Below are 6,488 nucleotides of genomic sequence, written 5' to 3' on the forward strand. Positions count from 1 at the left end.
AAAAAAGAGAACGCTATTGCTCTAGATGGTTGGTTATTAAGAAAATGCTTTGAAACTCCAAAAGAACACCCTTTTCTCTTAGCTGCACGCACTATTCAGGAACTTACAATACAAAGCGTTGTTTCCAAATGGCAAAGCCCTGTTTCCATATAGCTCATCTCAAAGGACTTATTTAATTGTTGTGTTTTGATTGGGCACAACTGGAGTTGTGTAATTGCAATAAAATTTATTAAATGTCTCATCCACTCTGAAATACTTAAAATGATAACCTAAGTGAGATATAATTCACATACCAAAAAAATCCACCATTTTAAAGTATACAGTCGGTTTTAGTATACTTAGTATGTAGTAAATATCACCACTATCTAATTCCAGACCATTTTCAGGACCCCAGAAAGAAACTCCAGACCCAATAGGGGTCATGTCCCGGTTCCCCTCTACTCTCATCCCCTGATAGCCACTAACCTACTTTCTGCCTCTATGGACTTGCCTATTCAAACCTAAGATTTTTAACAGATGACATATATTTCATACTCTCGTAGTTTCAAAAACCTTGACTGAGCACCATGTTGTTTTAACCAATTAAATTCTCTTCCTCTTGGCATGGGTTCCCAGAACCACAAGATGTTGGTAGCTCTGCACATCATAGTGGCTGCTGAGACCGGGGCAGACATGGTAGCGCACAACCTTGAGCCACCCTAGCCACTGTGGGTTTATTTCAAATCCCCAAACTCTCACAGAATAAATGAGATCTGGAATAAGAACTGGAGGATGAGGATGGAAGAAAACAAAATGATCCCAAGAACCTCCCTATTTCTAGGGCTGAGACTGGAAAGGACACCACAGACAAACCCAATTCTTTCCTCACGCCCCCGTCTCTTCATGCCTGTGGCTGGCGAACAGAGCATGTCAGCACCCGGAGTGGGAAAAGATATGGGGGTTTTAATCAGAGGACACTGGATAAAACAGTGAAGGAGTGCAAACTTTGGGTAAGATAACTCGATTCTCACAAACGCAAATAATGCTATGGCCCATAGTCGGCAATTAACAAGTACTGGCTGAATATCTTAATGTAATTAATAATGAGCTGATGATGTATGTGGAAGCTCTCTGTAAATTATACAATACTGTACAGATGCATTATTCGTATTTCCTAATCCAGTTTCTTCTCCTTAAAATCATTCCATCACTGACAGGAATGAGAGACCAACTTTGATCTATGGGATTAAAAAAGAAGGCAAGCTCTCTGCCCTCCAGCATTTATAATCTTCTTAAGGAGACTGAAGGGAAGTAACTTGGCAGTTGCAGAGTGATATGTGATAAGGAGATTCTAACCTGGGGGTGACTTTTAGGGAGCCTCTCTTGCAGGCATGGATGGACTTGGAAGTGAGGGAAGAAATTCCAAATTTGGGGGATCATATTCACTAAAGTCAGGCTGCTTTGCTTGGGGTTTCTTGACATCTTACCTGAGAACAGATAAGCTGGAGCCTGCTGGGGCATTATTAAAATCAAAGTCCACATTCTTTAAGGCAAATCTTTCCAAGATTTCAAAGGTTCTGTTGGACTCCTTGGAAATAACAAACACTTCCTTGCACTTTTCAGTGAACTCTTCGTGATAAAAACGTTCAAAGTTGTGCTTGAAAAGTCTTTAGACACAAAAAGATATGTTTTAATACCTTAGATTTATAGTTTTGCATTTTCCATCACACATGGTTATTATGAATACCCAGGAAAGTATCTCCCCTTCTGTGTTTATACCACCTTCTTTCTATGTTCGCACCAAACTTCACAGCCCATTCTACATTCTAATGAAAGGAAGCTATAGGCAAGCAATTTAATCTTAATGTTATTTGTACATGAAATCCTACGTAGGATTCCAAGTTATTTCATGACCTCAGAATGACCAAGGCAAAAAAAAAAAAAAAAAAAATTGGATTTGCTACATATATCTTCTTGTATTTTTAGACTGTTAGCTAAATATGAAGTTACCTAATTCAATCTCATGGCATATGTGTATGTTTCTATCCATGGCAATGGTTGGGGGAGTGGGGTGTATTTTTAAGATAGGATGCCCAATGACAACCATGGGTACAGTTGCAACTCTGCCACTGGGCAAGTCCCTTAAATTCCCAGGTAAAATAAGTGGCAGGGCCAGACAACTGGATCTCTTGAGACTCCTTCTAGTTTCAAGGTACTGTGTTTCTAAACTCATTGCCTAATTAAAGTCAAGGTGTTCTGGACTGCCACAATGTCCTCCTGTCTCTGGAGACACCTACATCTCCCAGAGTTTGGGTGGGGTTTTTTTTTTTTACATGCAGTGAGGCAGGAAAATGAACATCAGGTAGTTTAACCTGGTAAGGTCTCAAGCTATCTTATACCCCCATAGTTAACTGGGCTGCCCTGTGGTTCAGGTTAGGGCCAGAATAACCTAGAGGACCAACAGTTTGGCCAAGGTCAGCTTCAAATTTCAAGATCTTAGACAGAATTGGAAATGATCCCACAGTCGAATGGATCTCTTTAGCTCACCTTGAACCTCACCCACTAGTCTCAGGCATCTCCAAGGACCTCAGAGTGCTTCTGAAGGTCAAGAGTATGAACTGATAGCTCTGTATTGCCTTATGATAACTATCAGCTACCCACATGGCCTACTGCTACCCCTACCTAAGCTGTGAGATTTTGGAACTATCTGGGTGATTAAAGGGTATCGAAGATCAAAAAGAAAAATAATTTAGCCTTTTTTCTGAAGATTTTGTAATAATCCATCCATTCTGTACCTTCTACTGCAGACATGTAGTCCATATATTACACATTCAAAACTAAAGTCGAAAACAAGCTAATATTTCAATAACAACCAAAATCAAAGACTAAGGAGAATACTATGGAGAAATAATCTGTCTCTAACCCAAATACACAGAAAGGCTTGATTCTTGAACATGTTAGTAAATATTAATGAATGCAGTTCAGATTGAGACTAGTCAAAGAATATCACTATTAACCATACTTCAGGCCTTAGCCAAACATATACTATATTCTTCCAAGACTCATTTTTTATGATTCATTCTCATTAGCCTAATATGTGTCAGGCACTGTTTTCAGGTGCTTTACACACATTATTATACACATTACCTTGAGAGTTCAAGGTCGTTAATGCTAACTCAGTAAATAGAAGAAACCAAGGCTTGCCAATCTTACGTCATTTTCTCAAAGTAACAGAGCTAGGAACTAAAAAATCTTGGATCTGAGAGCATTTCTGTTGTTGGACATTCTAAAACTCCAAGCTCGTAGTAAATATTCAGGATATTTTGGGGTTGCCCAACTTCTATTCACCCTGCCCTAATTCCAGTAACAGCCCCAGATTATCATTTGGGGTCCCACCTTGTCTCAACTCTCACTTCATGTTATTGTAGTGGGTCTGACTCCCTCCAGCTCCAGACGTGGCATATGACCCAAGTTCAGCCAATCAGAGCATCACATTCTCTTGGCACCAGTGACTGAGTCCAATACAAACATATAGGCCAAGTACGGCTAATCAGAGACAGAAAGACTTAATCCTAGGACTTTGAGCCATTCCTGCTGGACTTGAGCCTGGAACTGCTAGAGCCATCTTCCCCCCATTATGGAGGAGCCAAGTAGTTGAGGCAACATCAAGACAGCAGAGCCATGCAGAGAAATAGTGAGAAACCAGGGCCTGGTAACCTCATTTGAGCCAGTGGATGAAGCCTGAGCTGAACACAGACCTAATCCTGGGCTTTAAAGTTATATAAACTAAAATTCCCTTTCTGTTGGAGCCAGTCCGAGTCACTTTCAACCCAAAGAGTAACGACTGATACAATATTCTTTTCTAGGACCCCAAAATAATTTGGCTTGTAGGCAGAGTTTTGTTTGACCAGCACAGGTGGGATTTCATGCCCCACCCCCAACAATGGATGTGAATGACTGTAGGTGGGTCAACGCCCTCCCATTCAGTTGACTACAGATCCATCTGCCCCCTATCATATTAGAAGGACTATGCCTGCCTGGTCCCTGAAAGCATTTGAGGATGCACCACCTGCATTCTGCACTCCCACATTAATTGGGCCCTTACAACAGTAATTCACAATCTTTTTTGGGTCATTAAACCTTTTGAGAATCTGATCAAAGACACAGGCCAACTTCCTACCGCCCAAAACACACATCTGCATATAAACATTCTATTTCTCATATAAATTTAGGGCATCACAGATCCCTCCCAAAGTCTGTCTAGGTGAAGAATCTCTGCCCTGCTCTGAGGTTGTTCCTCCCTTTTTAATCTGTACATGTCCGTGAGACACTATTTTCAGAATAAATGTAATCATTTCATTCAGAGGCAACAGGATGCCAGGCAGTGCTTCTCAAACTTTAATGTGCCCGCAACTCACCTGGTCGTCTTTATTAAAATGCAAATTCTAATTCAATAGACCCAGAATGCATTTCTAGCAAGTTCCTAGGTGATGCCTGAGGCTACTGGTGCATGGATCACTTACTCTCTGAGTAGTAAGGGTGAAGGCAAACGAGCATGGATTTTGGAGTCAAAAGGACTTGGGTTCAAATCCTAGAATGATCCCTCAACTGGTGAAGTGACATTAAGTAAGTCACTTATAACTGCTACACTTGCAGCTTTCATTTGTTCATCGGTAAAACAGGAATTATAGCACCTACCTTGCAGGGCTAAACCTTGAAGATTAAATGTGATAACACGCAAAAAGCACTTGACAATTAATAAAAGTTCTCTCCTCTTTAGATCAGGATTTCTCAACCTTGGCATTATTGACATTCTGGGTTGGAAAATTCTTTATCATGAGGGGCAGTCCTGTGCACTGTAGGATGTTTAGCAGTGACCCTGACCTCCACCTGTTAGATGCCAGTAGTACACCCCCAACTGTGACAACAAAAATGTGACACCAAAGATGTAGCCAAAAGTCCCCTGGGGGCAAAATCAGCCCTGGTTGAGAACCTCTGCTCTGTATCTACATGTTAACTGCCAGATATCTTAGGTCTTCTCCGAGCTCCTTGACTTCCTAAATCCTCTTCCATGACCATTTGCTCTCTGTTTCAAAAATCTTCAAATGAAGAAATGCACGTTACAGGAATATGGTAATAATTTTAAATGTTTAAGGAATATTTTCAACCATTTAAAAATTCCTTTCACAAGGAAGACATACAAAACACATGGACCTATGACAACAGACTTAGCTCTCTCCATATCTACTAACCTGTATTTTCCATCATTAACGCGGCTGGGTAGTTTTTCTACCACAACCAACCAGTCCTTGAGAACCAGGCTCACCCAACTCATGGAGATCTCTGTACAACCTGACAGGTAGCCCTTTGCTAATCACCTTGGCCTTAAGCTTTCCAGCCTTTAATTTTTCCTCATCGTTGATCAGAAAGCCTGCGGACAGCATCTCCTCCTTTTCCTCGTCCACAGGCTTCAGCAGCATGGTTCCCGTCCTAAAGTAAAAATACTGAAATTGAGACTCATTCAGAAAGGCTGCTTGGACGATCTCTAACTCCATCGGACTGCGGTTGGGATTCTCCAGGACCCAAGGATGACAGTTTTTTGCAGCAACATAGAGATTCTGTTCCACTATGGATAAACTTGACAAGTCAGTGGCCTTGGAGAACATGACAGGTGAGTAGTCAGGGAGAAAGTCCCCATATGTCTGACCCAGCAAGCAGATAAAAAAGGGAAAGCAGCTGTTCACGCAGTCCACACAGAGCTTCAGATGTTGCTAGTGGAGACAAAAACGTTGTCTAAATAGATTGGAGGGTAAGGGCGCCTGGGCCTTCAACGCTGACCACGTCAGGTCCACAGCTTTGAAACACGCGCCCGGGGAATTGCAGAATTCGCTCAGCTGAGGGAAGATGTAGTTTGCCAAATAGTCTCCTCTTCCTGAAAATCATCCAGGGTCGAGCAGATGTAAGGCTGAATGGGTTTCCGGGGCTTTAAAAGGAATTGGGCAGACCTGTCTACATTCTCATTTGCCTCCTGGCTCATTTCACTTTGCTCAGAGATGACATCACCCTTAAAACAAAACAATTTTCATCCTGGTGCAGCCACTGACCTCCACTGCTTCTATGGCTTCCCCCTAATTATGTTCCCTATAAACAGATTGAAATCTTTCCCCAAAATGCCTTCTTTCTTATAGATATTTGAAGGTGAGTGATGCCAACCAATGGACAGATCAGAGTTGAGACACAATCTAGTTTAAGTTAGGAGTGAAAAATAGACATTCTTTTTTAGGATTACAGGAAGTCCACGGCTCCTCTGTTTCCCCAAAGCTTTTGCTGAAGAGCTGAGAACCACGGGTGATGAGTGGGCACTGGATACAAGGCTCTCCCTCTTTTCCTCAGCCCCCCATTCCACCTTCCCAGTGTTCCACTGGCCACCTGCTCCTTCTGCCACCCTGTGACTCTGAAAACGATGCAAGGGGACTTGCTGAGAGTGTGAAAAGGAAGGCAAATGCAGA

The 6,488-nt window shown here is 42.0% G+C and overlaps 1 pseudogene; it reads right to left on the reverse strand.

Moving 5' to 3' along the window:
- Positions 1–6,016, reverse strand: part of LOC137775387 (putative tetratricopeptide repeat protein 41) — a 78,098-nt pseudogene extending 72,082 nt beyond the window's left edge.
- Between the last annotated feature and the right edge of the window lie 472 nt (positions 6,017–6,488).

The sequence above is a fragment of the Eschrichtius robustus genome, chromosome 13 (genome assembly GCF_028021215.1).
Source record: "Eschrichtius robustus isolate mEscRob2 chromosome 13, mEscRob2.pri, whole genome shotgun sequence".
Taxonomy (NCBI): Eukaryota; Metazoa; Chordata; class Mammalia; order Artiodactyla; family Eschrichtiidae; genus Eschrichtius; species Eschrichtius robustus.